The following is a 14,960-nucleotide window of genomic DNA, read 5'->3' as shown; positions in this document are numbered from 1 at the left end:
CCTCTGGGAACTGTTACGCTTCTTAGGCACTGAGAAAACATGTTAAATTTAAATTATGAAACACCTGAGGAATGGTCTTCCCAGTAGAATGTGATTTATCCTGTTCAACTGGTATGAAAATTTTCAAGTGGCAAAACTATTCTCCCTAAAAACCTGGGACAAATTTAGGAAACAGTAAAAAGGAATGCTTGCATACAACTTCTTTTTGTATTTTTCTTCTTTATGTAATTTCATATGCAAGTTTATAGGTGAGTGACACGCTCAAGTGCTCTGTGGTTGGGATTTTTTTCACCCTTTTTGGAAAACAGCATCTTCATATATAAGTGAGAAGACTATTACATTTGTTCTGTTCAGGATTATTATTGGGAAGAAGTGAAAACGATTCATGGGAAGAACATATTAGAGCTAAGAGTGGATTTGTTGATCAAAAATCATAAATCTGTAAGACTATTCACTAGTGTTTAGCAGAATCCTGTAAGGAAATCAGCGGAACTCCCCTCTTCCTCCCTCTCCACTGTCAAGACTTAATCCTGTCTTCCATTGAAGCAATTTTTTCCAGTTATGGGTAGGTACTTTAGTATGGCAAAGCTGATAAACAAATGTACCACGTGGAAAAGATTACATCATTGAAAGACTTGGATAACTCTCTAAAGGGAAGAAGGAATGGTGGTGGGAGAAGGATAGATGGAAAGGAAAGCAGTTCAGTGAGCACACAAGTGCTGCTGTAGCCTGGCCAGAGAGGTTTGATGTGCACATCCTTTGAGATCTGAACTAGAGCGTGCAACCGAGGAAGGATAATATCCGTGCCCAAACTAAGAAGGAGCCAAGCGTTAAGTACACCTTAGGGCTCCTTTAAGCTTATTGAAGGGCATTTATTGCCCTCTAGTGTTTCTCACTGCACAGCTACTGTCACTTGCGAGTGCGGCGTGCTGCAGCAGAGGAACAGGAGGGAGTGTATCCCCATGAGGTGTAGCCGGAGCCTTTGGTGGCATCGGGGGTGCAAGGGACCGAGGAAGTAACTCGTTTGCATTACTCTTCTTCACAAGTTATCATGGATGTGACTGTAAACAGAAACTGAGCATGAAGACAAATGTGAGGTGTGTCAAGCTTGCTGTAAAAAGGAGCCCAAATTCTGGCTTACATAATGGGCTTACGTAAATTCATAGCAGCTGAGTGCAAGCTCTTAAACATAATCAATCCTTCTTACAGCAACAGCTGAGTGTGTACTGAAATGCAGAGCAAAACCATGTAGGGAAGTTTACTAAATAGATGCCTGATTTAATTTGGCTTCTAGCTGGCATCAAAAGCCAAGGTAAAGCAGGCAAGGAGTTGATTTCACTGAAAATTCTATGTGACTGGAAAGTGTGGGGTGTTACAAGGCCTTTCATTCTGCAGAGCTGATTTAGTTCAAGACACTTGAAGTTTTTCAGTATCCAGGTGAGTGATGTCTCCTGCATTTTCCTTGGCTTCTGTGTCCTCCCATCAAAGAGAGGACACAGTATGCAAATAGACTTACAAAAACTTCTTATGGGGCTGAAATACCAATATGCAAACTCTGAGATGTCCTCTATGCACAGAAATTGGAAGAAATCTGAGCTACTGAAATGGATGATGACGCTAGGCCCAGCTCAGTGCTGAGAACTGAAAATGTTTTTAGGGTGCTAGCAGAAACTGCATTGTAGTGTAGATCATGTGTTTTTCTTCCACCCACAGTCAAGTACTCCTTTAACAAATGTTGCTCATTCATAATCTTGGAAAAACATCAGGTGTACGTATGTGAGTATGTATTATGTGTTTTTTTGGTGATGTACCACTTGAGATGCTGTGCTGCACTAGGAGATGTCTTGTTCAGGCAAGAAGCTACATGTCCTGTTTCTTCTTTACCCCATTCATGCAATGGTAACCAGTTACAAGGGGACCTGGGGGGCATACTGCTGGCTAAGCTGTATTTATCTGATGATATGTGTTGACTCTAAACACTGTGTTGCAGATCAAATTTTGTATATGATCAAAAAAAGACTTCTTTTTTGTCTTGTGGTTAAGGACAGTGGGTGGGAATTACTAAGATATGTCCAAAATGCCAGTTTAACACAAGCTGGAGGTTCAAAATCCAAAAAGTGCATCAAATTCGGATACTTACTGGGTTTTGATCAAACTTCACTGAGAAAAATACAATAAAATTGGCCCCTTGCATATCACTTCCCTCATTTACTTTTACATTACGGTATTGATATATACCATCCTCCTGAGCTATTTTTTTTGTTGAAGAGGGGAGTTAAAAAATGTAAAATTCTACCTGTGAGACAGAGTTACTATTTATAGTGTTTAATGTAAGTATTTTGGTTTCTCCAAATGGGTGTTAGTCTGGCTTCAAAGACATTCAGATGACAAAGATTCTTGTGCCTAAGAGAAAATGTGTTCATCAAAGAGATGTGGTGGGAATCTGTGACAGTCAGTCTAGACAGTCCCTGAGCTATTGCTGTGACAGTGACTGTGCTGATGAGGAAGCAGCAGCACCGTAGCAGTCACATGCAGTGGTGACCTCAAAGACATTTAGCAGTAGCTCCTGATGGGAGGTACGCCTTGGGCAGCTGGGTAGATTTTTACTAAGTATACAGTGATCTTTTTGAAATAGTGGACAAAATGGTGTGAGGATGGTCTGCATTACCTGACCATGCAGGTTATTCTGTCTCAGAGACTGCTCAGCAGATTTTACCAGTGCTGCTTATAAGTCTGGTTTCCATTACATATATGACAGATCCAAAGTGATGATGCAGGGGTTTTATGTGCTATCAGACCTGGAATTCAAGATGCCAAGTGGGTTTATAATTTTAGGGCCATGGGCACATAACCCTTTTGGTAAACTAGAAATTAGAGATTAGGTAAACTGTGAGACTTGCAGATCCTAAAGTGAGCAGAACATCAAATCTAGAAGCTGAAATAGACCTTTCCTCAAACATAATGACCATTCCTTCCTGAATGCTTCAGGCTGTGTTGGAGGACCTTTTTCTTTTAAGCACTTTGATTACTTTATCTATATGGATCAGATGAGTAGCTGAATCTGGTCTGCATCCAGTGCTTCATGTAGACTAAGGATACCAGATTAATTTGCTTTTGTAGTTGTCAATCAAGCTGTTAATACAGAAAAGTTTGGATGAAATGCTGGGGAAGATATTAGTGGCAGAAACATACAGTTATTATTTATTTTTAGTGTATTTTTTTGTGAGAAAAATCCTTGAAAGAAGTGGATTTTTGTCCTAGAGGCAGTGTTTTGTCACCTTTTGAGAGAGGTGTAAACACTGTGTCCTTAAGTCTAATGGCAAAACAGGAATGAAATTATTCATTGACTGCAGGAGATTAATGTTCAGATGTTCAGAGTGTGTGCAAAACAGACTCTTAATAAAATAATGAAATAGCAAATCTAAGTCCTCTTTGTGTTGTGTGTTTTATGGCTTTTTTAGGTTTCTTTTGGGTTTTGTATGGTTTGGGAGTTTTGTGGTTTTTTGGTTTTTTTTGTTTGTTTGTTTTTGTTTGGTTTGCTTTTGTTTTTGTTTGAAAATACCTGCTTTCATTGAAAGATAATTGCTATCTGCCTACCTATCTGGACACTGATGAAATTCCCAACTGATCCTCTTACAGTAGTGAAAGAGAGAGGGCTGTGATGAAAGTAGGTGATAAAAGTGCAGGCAACTGAGGGAATGGCAAATCCTGCCTCCACATATTCCTTAGGCAGCAATCTGCAAAAGGCAAATAACTTCAAGGTGAGAGATTTTGTCATATGGACTTCAATTAATCTTATTAAGACTTTTCTGCTAAGGTTTTAGGTTGTGTTCAAAAATCTCATTTTTCCAGAGTTGTAAATAAATTTTTGTCACAGATGGGTTCTCTTTCTGCATAAGCAATGGATAAATACTTCATTCGTACTTCTTTAGAAATTTCTCTTCGTAATTAATCCAGGACTGTAGTAGCCTCTTGTCATGGGTTAGCAAGCACAGTCCCGGAAGTGATGTTCTTGCAAAGGGGTGCTTACAGCTTCCTCTGTGACCTAACAGAACCTATCAGCTGGCCAGTTTGAATATGGACAATTCTTTAAGCCACTTAAAATTGTGACCGCCTCTGTGATCCACACTTAAGAATAGAAACCCCCCCCCAAGCTCCCTCTCGTTTCCAGCACTGGGACAGGTGGCTGCAGGCCCCGTGCGGGGGCCAGTGGGCCCAGCCCAGGCCCTGCTTGGGCCAGGCTGGGCCAAACCACGGCCATCCTGGAGCCGATGGACCTGTTCCACCCGCGGAACCCCCCCACAGCAGGGCTGTGGGCAGCCAGAGCGGCTCGGCTCCCCCCCCCTCCACTGCGATAAGTGACATTCCAGCTCCAAGGCCTAGGTGAGATTAACCCTTTTAGTGCTGTGAAGAGCTGAAAACCTGAGGGAAGAGAAAGAGGAGATGCTTAAAGCGGAAATTCTGTTGTAAAGCTATGATATATCAGAGTATCCCGCTGTATCCAATTTCATGAAGGCATGGGGGGTGGAGCGTTCAACTTGTACTCATGAGCAAAAGCACCTGTGCTGAGATAGATGCTGAAGCAGCTGTAATTTCATGAGAAGTTTGAAGAGGGAGAGATGGAAGCGATGAGGACTTTTGCTCCAAATGGGAAAGGAGAAGACCTCAGTTCCTAGAGATGCTCCCAGAGATAGTCCTAAAGATGAAGAGGACCCTTTGCTCCCAGGGAAGGAGAAGGGCCTCTATTCTTAGAGGTGAAATGCTCCCAGAGATGGGTGAAGAGAACTTTTGTTTCTGAATAGCTCAACCTTAAAATTGTACCCCAAAAACCTTCAAGAGTGGACCCTCAAAAGCAGTTGTGGGAAAAGCTGCAAGTCGTGGGAGGGGACTCACATGCGAGCAGAGAACCAGCCCGGGCGGCTGTCTCGTTGTGATAATGTTTTCATAGCATGGACAAGAGAGACTCCTCCTCCTAAATGGACTGAACAAGGTAATTATGGAAGTGGTAAACAGACTGAACATCTCAAGGGTTGTCTTTTTACATTGTCAGTAGGAGAAGGGAGAAAGGTGGGGGGAAGAGAAGTGTTCTGAAGGTGGTATAATTTTTTTTTCCTTCTTTTAGGTCTGTTAATAAACTTCTTTATATTCTTTCAAGTTTGGTGCCTGCTTTGCGTTTCTCCTAATTCTTATCTCACAGAAGGTAAACAGTAATGAGTATTTTGGACCAAACCACTACACCTCTCATATGCAGTTATGTTAAATAAAATGTTACATTTGTCTTGAGGCTCAAGTTCCAAGTCTGACTAACTTTTCTTTGTCTTAGAATGACAGTGTAGTTTAATACATCTTTAATGTGTAATTCTACAAGTACTTAGAGCATAAATTAAATAAATAAGGAAAAAGGATTATAAATTCTTGCATTGCACTGAGGATGGAATTTTCTTCTAGGTGAAGAAAGACTAAGAGTGAAAGCCAACACAGGCATTTTGCAAAGCTTGAATTTCTTTTATGGTGTTTTGTGGTTTTTTGTTGTTTTTTTTGTCCTGCCCTGCCATCAGTAGAAGTAGAGTCAAGCAACAAGAAAATTCTTTGGGTACAGCAGAAAATTTTTGGCCAGAAAAATATACTGATCAATAAATAGAGATACCAAATACTTTGTCCATGCCATGTGTGTTTGCAATAACTGGTCCATCACAGTTCAGTAGGGCTGCTCTCATTGATAAAGGTCATTTATGAGCAAACACTGAGAGGCTACTTATGCTTTAACTTTTCCTGTTATGACATGTGGTTCAGTTCTAATTCTAGCATTTCAAAATCCTCTTCTTGAAGACAGGTGTGGGCACGAAAACGCTTTTGGCTTATAGTCAAACATAAAAAGGAGCTCTCTCCATTGCAGGAGTAAGGATTGCACTGCATGCGTGAACACCAGCATATGTTTCATGTTAATGAAAAATATCTGACAACTGCCTGTTGGACCAAGATGATGTTTTGGCGGGGAGGAAGGGATATTTTCAAGGCAATTCATCTCTTCAAGAGGAACACTGTGATACAATGGTCTGCTGACTGCATGCTACCCTTCCCCTGTTAGGTGGCATTTTATTCTTGGCCCGGACATGGTGACTGAGCAATATATTGCACAGAGGGGAAATTAACCAGGTACTAACAATTACAAAACTCATCTCTTTGTTGTGCTTCTTTACCTTGCGTTCTGCTCCCATTTGGCAGTGTGGAGACTTACAGACCTCTGAATTCTTGTGTGAACTGTATTAAATCATTGTTCCTTTTCTCAAAGGTGTTATCTTTTCTAAGGGAGGTTAGGAAAGTTATTTTAGACTTCTTTGAGACATGCTGACTGCTTGCCAGTTCACAGAAGAGCTAGAGCTGTCCAGTCAGTCTGCTGTTCTCAAAGTGCCCATAGAACCAGCTTTGCTTGGGTGGGAAAGCAGTGCTGATAACAGAAACAGTTTATGTACAGCCATTCATATGTTAAAATTCAAGAGTGATTTGTAGAACACATTTTAAAGAAAAAGGCTGTCTAGCTATAAACGGTTACAATTTTTTTTTTATGTTGACAATTTTGTCATTGGAGTTTTTTTTTTTTCAGAAATGGTAGAGCTGCAGAGTCTTGCAAGAATGTGATACTGGATTAGTAGGATTTCTTAAAGTAACTGTTTTGTGTTAATGAAAAAAAATCGTTTTTCTTTAATAGGAACTTTGAATCCTGTGGTTACATTTCCTTCTGCAGTGGTGTAGTTATAACAAAAATATTGTTGGTTTAAACATAAAAATCACAGGATCATTGTGCTGGCTGACATATTTATCTTCATTTATTCTGTAATTTTGCCTTTAGTTGCTTTGGAACCACTTGTAAAATCTATAGAATTTATTTAGTGAGACAATATCAGTAATTGCAATGCTACTTAATGTACTGATGTTGTTGCTCAGTAGTGCATTGTTCGGAAATAATGAGGATTTATTTTAGGTAACACTTTGATGCCAGCTCCAGTAACATAAATGATGCTGCCAAATAAATTCAACTGAAGTAAATCCTTTGTTCTGATCTCATTATTTCAGTTTTTGCTTTTAAATGCATGGATATAATTGCTTTAGACTAGGGCCTTATTTTTTTTTAAACATGAATTGACAGTTTTGTTTGGGGCACTTTAGCAAGTGTAAAGCAAAGAAAAATGGTGTGTGTGGTTTTTAAGAGGCAATAATGAGTTCTTCAAGACAGTATAGCTGTAGCATCCTTTTTTAAAGAAAAAATCTGAAATGTACTTCAGTAGGCCCATTCAGAGTACTGCAGTGTCACAAGCATAAGGAATGTTTATAAAGATGTGTAAGTTTTCTCCCTAGACAGCTGTACAAGTAGACAGGAGCTGTGTTGTCTTGGGGTGACTTTATGATGTGTGTCCCTTATTGCTGCTGCATATCCAGACATGATTCCTGTGCCTTTCTGTGTCTTTAAAACTGGGTGTTAAAGACACAGACAAATTTTTCAAAGCAGTTTGTGCTCCAAGGTCACTCTATCTCTCTGCATGCTTCTGCGGCAGCAAGCACGGAGGAAGCGCCCTTTGCTGCTTTTCAGCCAGATTTGGGCTCCGTTTCTCCGGAGAGAGACGCAGAGCTAATTTTTTTTTTCCCTGGGACTTCGACTTCTTCTCTTCTGGAACTGTTCAGAACTTTCCACTGAGGCCCAGAGGGGTCCCAGGCCAACCCAGCTCCAAAAAGAAGAGAGAGAGAGACCATACCCAAAGAAAGGATTCTGGGGATTTACCAGATTCTCTCCACAGCGAGAGGTTTTATTCTCTAGCATTATTCTTTTCCCATTGTGCATTGTGTTTGTTAAATAAATAGGTTTTTTCCTTTCACTTTCCCCCGAGGAAATTTTTTTTTCCCTGAACCTGGTGGGGGAGGGAGGGCTGTAACCTGGCTTCTATCAGAGGACATTCAAATTTGGACATTCCTCCGAATTTGTCTCAAATTGGGACATGTGTGAAAGGACTTGAGAGGAAGTAGGAATGAAGCATGGGACAGAGTTACAGGTAGGAGGTAAAGATGATGTTCCCATGTAAATGAGGGAGTTTGCCTGGCTCTTGTCAAATTTGTCTTGTGACTCGCACAAATAAGAGCTATTATGGGTGTGAGTAAGTTAAAGTGTCCTATTAGATGCCCAGTCTTTAACAAAAACCTGACGTGGTTTCAGTGAAATAATTTTCACTGGAACACATTACAGTTGGGATATAAATTCAGTACTGGACAAGTTATCTTATAAGGGAAAATGGTATCTGGTAGGAGAGGTTTGGAATTGATGACTGACATCATGCTGAGCAATTAAAGTAGCTGCACAGCTGTGCTGATGTCACACAGCTGACTGCTTCTATATTTATGTCTGGGCTATTAAAGTGTAATAACAACAGAAAGCACAGGACATGGCTGAAGGTTTTTATGATAAAATGATGAGAAAAATCACAGATGTTTATTGAAGTGCTAGTGTCTTGCGCTTTCCAAGGAACAAAGCAACCATTTCCCTGTTTCACCATTTTAAAAGCACTGATGTAGCAAAGGTCTAGTTCCTGGCAACTGGTTTTGTCATACAGAGGTGACACAGGGCAAGTAATGTAACGAAAAGGTTTAGCTGGAGTGCTCACATTATTGCCTGATTTATGAAACTGGGCCTCTTACATTTGAGAGAATGCAAGAAAAAAGGCTGGCCTGTCATGCACACAGCTGTGGGCTGGAGCAGTTGTTGAACTGAGGCTGAAGGGACATGAATGAGACTCACAAGGACTGTGGTTCACATGCTTCACCAGAGCAGGCCCTGTTTTCCTGAATTCAGGAATAGCCATGCTGTAGGATATTACTTGGAATATAATCTGTTGCAGAAATATGGAGGTTTTTTGCCTGTGCTAGGTGTCACTTGAATGTTCATAAAACAGCTATCCACATTCCTCATATTTGGTGTTTCCTGCAGCAGTCCTGCTCAGGCAGCTGAATTCTGCCTCATGGCTCTTCAGTGAAGGTACTGATGTGGGAACCCCAGAAGAATGAGGGAGAATTTATGTGTTCAGTTTTTATGAGTGGAGGATGTGTCCAGGGATCAGTCTGCAGCTGGTCTTTTTTAATGTAAGGATTTCTTTTTCTTTTTTAACGGCTAATTAGTTAAATTTTGTACTGATGCTTTTGCAGTGCTGCATTCTTCTAGAGACAGTTCTAGAGAAATGACTGGATGCAGAAATATCAATGTTATTGACAATTTTCTCCCCAAACTGAGTTTTTCTGATGTGCTAAAGATGCTACTTATCTTCTCTTTCCTCTCCAAAAGAAACAAACAGTCTGTCAATAACCATGTATGAAACATGTTTTGATAGGGCAAAGAAACCCCCTCTCCTGCTACAAGAGAGAGAACACAGCTTGTGCTCAGCACAGAGTGGGAGTGTCCTGTGAGCTATGTAGATTTCATGAACAATGATTACCAATGTTGTCTAAAGTACAGAAATTGCAGAGGGTGCTCTGGGAAAGCTGATTGCCTACAGCTCTGCTTACAGGGGAAATGCTGACAATTTTGGCAGGAGGGAAGGTGAAACTGATTTCCATGGGAAAACACAAACAAAGAAGGCTGTAACTTCCCCTCCCATACATTGGCCACAGGACAATGTGGGTTCCCCCAAGAAGGTAAAGCTGTCCTAAATGCTGTGTTGTTATGGGACTGTGAATGACATCTTGATTTACCCTGCAGTTGTTTTGAGTAGAGCTTTCTGACTTGGTGTGGTGCTTGTTCCTACCCTCTGTGAGTCTCTGGGGGCTGGAAACCCTGAGGATAGTGATTCCCTCAGATATGGTTAGAGCTGCCCTGGAGGACTCTGCTGAGCAGAGTTGCCCCATGGAGAAGAGGAAGCCTTCCCTCAGCACCTGAACAGAAAGGGAAGCTGACTTTAAGGAGGCAATTCCTTTAAGTTGCTGGAGACCCATTTAAGCTGTGGTTGCATTAGCAGCCCAGAAAGCCAGCCTTGGCCTGGGCTGCATCAAAAGCAGTCATGGACAGCAGGTTGAGGAAGGTGATTCTGCTCCTCTACTCTGCCCTGGTGAGACCCCACTCGGAGTCCTGTGTCCAGCTCTGGAGTTCCCTGTTGAGGAATACCTTCAGTGCAGGTAGCTGGGGTGCAGCTATAGTTGGAGCTGCAGGATGAGCTCTGGGTGGGAGCCCCAGGCAAGAAGCCGTGAGAAGCTGACCCTTTGCATAACAAAGGGTCCAGGGACCAGTGGCCCATCCAGGTGACACTCAGAGACAGGACAGCAGCCAGAAGACTCAGGAGGAAGAGCTGAGACTTTTGCACCCTTAGACGGTAAGGATACAAAAGATCAGGGGTCCTTTGTTCAGGATCCCTCCTTGGAGGCACCAGGTTGGACTTCTGTGTTATTGTGCTGTGATTAAATGGCTTTATGGAATGAGACATCTCAGGCCCTGCTATGGGAAATCTGGGGTCAAACTGATAAGGAAGCTTGGTCTGATTATGTGGGTGGGGTGTGTAGGGAGTCATGCGGGCACCCTTCAGCTCACTGGAGCCACCTGCTGTGAAGGGGTTTTGGCCCCAGCAGTGAGAGCCCCTGGCCTTGGGGGTGACTGCCAGAGTGTCTGGTGAATGGCCAGACTGGGAAGCTTCCTTAATATCACCAGCACAGGAAGAACATGGACCTGTTTGAGTGAGTCCAGAGAAAGACCATGAAGATGATTAGAGGGATGGAGCACCTCTCCTGTGTGGAAAGGCTGAGAGAACTGGGATTGCTCAGCCTGGAGAAGAGAAGGCTCTGTCTAAGGGAGAGCTTATTGTGATTTTTCCATGCTTGGAAGGGTCCTAAAAGAAAGATGGGAAAGCATGTTTCAGCAGGGCCTGTTCTGACAAGAGAAGGGATAATGGCTTTAAAATGAAGGAGGGTCAATTTAGATTAGATGTGAGAAATAAGTTTTATGCTATGAGTGGTGAGGCACTGAACAGGTTGCCCAGGGAGGTGGTGGGTGCCCCACCCTCTGCCTGACACTCAAGGTCAGGATGGACAGGGCTCCGAGAATCCTGACCTAGAAGATGTCCCTGTTCATTGCAGCAGAGGTTGAACTAGATGACCTTTTAAAGGTCCCTTTCAACTCAAACTGTTGTATGATTCTATATTATAGTGATGTTTAGAAGGGGAGATGCAGGCTTCCTCTTCTGCTTGTGGTTGGAATAAAAGGTAATGTTGCAGCAGGAGGAGGGGGAAGGAAAATCTGGAGAGAAATGAATGGCTGGCCAGGCTGCCTCTTCTGTATTTGTGGGTTTTTTAGAATCCCATGTGCCCTGATGCCATTTTAAAGACCTTAGATTCTGCAAGATGCTGTTGTGTAAAAAGTAGTCCAGTAAGGAAACAGTTCACTGGCTGACTGTGTGCTCATCTCAGCTTGTAGAAGAAGCTATTACATAGGTTAAAAACATTAACCCAAATACAAACACAACAAATGCAAATTTGGGAGCATGTGGTGTTCTCGGTGGTGGTGAGAAACGGGGCTGGTTTGAGACAGCAGCCTGCTGCTGCTGTGGAGTCCTGTAAGTATTTCACAACCCTGCTTCAGGACATGAGGCATCAGTTCATAGTTAAAGTACAGAGGTAGATTGCAAAGAGGCTGAAGCAAGATAAAACTTGCTAGATTTAAATATGAAGGCTGGTTGCATATTTTTCATCTGGATACATAATTCAAAGGTAAAAGGGTGTTAATGCAATAACGACATGGTGATACCAATTGCAGAAAGCCTCAGTGGTGTATTATGCTAAAAGAAATTTCCTACATTCACTCACAAGAGGTGGCTGGGACTTGACACCTTAAGTCTAGATGATTCCCATGAATTTATTTTCTGTGGGAACCTTCAATTGTTTCAAATAACTAGGTTGTCAAGTGTCTATCCTCTTGGCTAATCACCATGGTAGCATGTGGCAAATCATTAGTTTTCTTTCTCCTGCTGTGGTAAATGGTCTGTTCTTTTGGTTTGCTTTTCAAAGTCAGTGCCATAGCACTTAGCCCATGGCTTTCTCCATATGATGGATAGAAAACACTTCAAGCACAATCTGATATAGTGTATGTTACTGCACAGCCTTGGCAGATGCTCACTAATCACTTTCCAAAATGTTTCTTGAACTTATCCAAATGTTACAAAAAAAAATCTTGCTGATTATTGTTCTTTGGACCATTTGTTGTGGTCTTGGTTGAATTTCATCTGTACTTTCAAACGGGGGGGTGGGGGGAAGAGGAATTCAGTGGTATGTGGAATGGAGCAGTAAATGTCATCCTCTTTTTTTCCTTGTGCTTATAGACACAGGAATGTTCAAAGAACACAACCTGTCTCCAATCCTCATGTTGCCCTACAACATTTTAGTGGTCATTTGACCTTCTTTTGGCAAAAGTAATGGGTCTCTCCTTGGTCCTTCATCAAAACTTTTGTATTACAAACTCCATGACATAATGAATTAAATATTGTTGATATTTTGAAGTGGTAAAGATTACTTTAATTTTCAATGAAGAAAAAGAGATCACAAGGAAACCCCTTCTAGGAACAGAGCCCAACCTTTGCAGACATCCCAAATGTTGCAGATGGTATAAAATAATGCCTAAGGTAACCTGTAGTGCTAGATAAACTACTGACAATAAAATTCTAATGCCAGGCTAAGCAGCAGTTAAGGATACGGGAATGATTAGATAAACAGCAGGGATTTTTTTTTTTTTCTATTATTATGGACATGCCTGTTGTTTACTAGAACTGGCAACTATGAGGCTATGAAGTACTTTACTTAGGAATATCTCTTGGCTAAGATTTGATAGAATGGGGCAAGTAGAGTCATACAATAATTCATTTCTATGAAATCAAGGGCAAAAGTTCATGATCTTAGCCTACCTGGTGACCCCATGTGTGAAACTTTCCATGTGTGTGGATCCCTCATCTGCCAGGCACAATGCAGATGTTTGGAGAAGCAAAGTGCACAAATTGTTGCTGTGTGCTGTGATTAGGTGTTTAAGTTGCCTGGGGCTTGCCAACCCTCTGAATGGCTAATCTTAGAGAGGTAGAGTTAAAAACTAATTGCAACTGAATTTGATGTCCTTCTGGTTTATATGATAAACTGATGATTTTTTTGGACACAAGTAATCCCCGTAGGCTTAAGAATTTAAAGGTGTGATGAAAATTTTTTCCATATATTCATAACTATATATGTTTGCAGTATTGAAAGGGGTTTTTGCCTGGAAATTTCTATGCCTGAAGAGGACAAAATTATCTTCAGGGTATTTTGGAATAAGAGAAGCCTCTGTCATTAAAAGAGAGAAAAATATAAAACTTTTGAGAAAGACTGCTTATACCACAGACAATATTGTGCAAAACAGGGTTTACAGGCCTGAATCCCAGTTTTAGTTGTCAGCTGTTTAATTAAAAGAATGGTTTATGAAGGAGGCGTGTACTTGCATTCTTACTATAATTATAGCCTTATTTTGTCTGCCTAGGCGGTGTAAAAATATTTTAAAAACAAAGCTACTGTAAGTTAATTACTATCTTAGACACTAATGTCCCCACATAGTTTCACAGAATCAAGGAATAGTTGAGGTTAGAAGGGGCCTCTGGAGATCATCTAGTCCAAGCTTCTTGCTTAAAGCAAGTCAATAAAATCAGCTTGATCTAGACACTGTCCAACTGAAATTTAAATTTAACCAAGAATGGAGGCTCTACAACCTCTCTGGGCAACCTACTCCAGTGCTTTACCACCACCAAAGAAGTTCTTGTTTATTTTATGTTTAAGTGGATCTTCTGGTATTTCATTTTGATCCCATTGTGTCTTCTCCACTTATTGCATACCACTGAAGAGAGTCCAGCTTTATTTTCTTTTTCCCTTCTCTTCAGGTGTTTATACACACTGATATGGTGGGCTGCCCCAACCAGTTGCCAGGTGCTCAGCAAGCCACTCTATCTTTCCCCTCCTCAGCTGGTGAGGGGAGAAAAAAATATAATGAAAGGCTCATGGGTTGAGATAAGGACAAGGAGAGATCACTCACCAGTTACCATCATGGGCAAAACCGACTTGAAGAAATGAACTTAATTTATTTATTACCAATTAAGTCAAGATAATGAGAAATAAAACCAAATCTTAGAATACCTTGCCCCCACCCCTCCATTCTTTCTGGGCTTAACTTTGCTCCCAGTTTCTCTATCTCTGCCCCACAGTGGTGCAGGGGAACAGGGAATGGGGGCTGCAGTCAGATCATCACACATCTCTGCTGCTCCTTTCTCCTCAGGGAAGGAGGAGCACTCCTCACATTCTTCCCCTGCTCCAGTGTATGGTACCTTCTGTGTGGTGCAATCCTTATGGAACAGGTTTCTCCAGTGTTGGTCCTCCATGGGGTCACAAGTCCTGCTTGTGTCCAGCAAGGGCTTCTCACAGGGTCACGGACTCATTTGGGCATCCACCTGCTGCAGCGTATGGTCCCCCATGGGCTATGAGAGAAATACATTTTCTTGAACAAATTAATTTGCTAAGAAAACTTAAAGTTTTATTTCCTGTCCTACCTTTAGCAGTTATGGATGAAGAAGGTAACCCTTACAACTCATTATCTGGCTGGTACTTCCAGCTTCTCTAACGTGTTCGATTTTCTCATGAGTACAAGTTGCTTTAGTTTCCTGAATACTCTCTTTCTTAGTATTTCTTTCAAAGCTACAATACCCGACATAAACCATCTAGATAAAAACCTGCATCCTGAATGCTGTGGGAAGTTGTGCATTTTGCTGTGGTACTTGGTGGGAAAATTACAGAATGTGCAACTAGGCCAGTAAGTAAAATCAAGCTCCCAAGTTGAAATTCAATTAAATGGAGGGAATCTCTATGTTTCTAGACAGAAATACTTGACTTGAGTGTCTTCTTGACATCTTCTTGAAGATGTGGTTTGCAGAAGA

General features: G+C 41.5%; 1 protein-coding gene across 1 annotated transcript in view; it reads left to right on the top strand.

The window, feature by feature from the left end:
• The first annotated feature begins 1,243 nt into the window (after positions 1–1,243).
• The window catches only part of FBXL7 (F-box and leucine rich repeat protein 7), a 289,554-nt gene continuing 275,837 nt past the window's right edge, over positions 1,244–14,960 (top strand). Inside the window, exon 1 of the mRNA XM_048311581.1 lies at positions 1,244–1,437. The gene's annotated coding sequence lies outside the window, so the exon portion shown is untranslated. The remainder of the gene's footprint in view (positions 1,438–14,960) is intronic.

The sequence above is a fragment of the Corvus hawaiiensis genome, chromosome 1 (assembly GCF_020740725.1).
Source record: "Corvus hawaiiensis isolate bCorHaw1 chromosome 1, bCorHaw1.pri.cur, whole genome shotgun sequence".
NCBI classification, from domain to species: Eukaryota; Metazoa; Chordata; class Aves; order Passeriformes; family Corvidae; genus Corvus; species Corvus hawaiiensis.
Note: the sequence above shows the minus strand (reverse complement) of the source record. Positions and strands in the feature narration are given on the sequence as shown.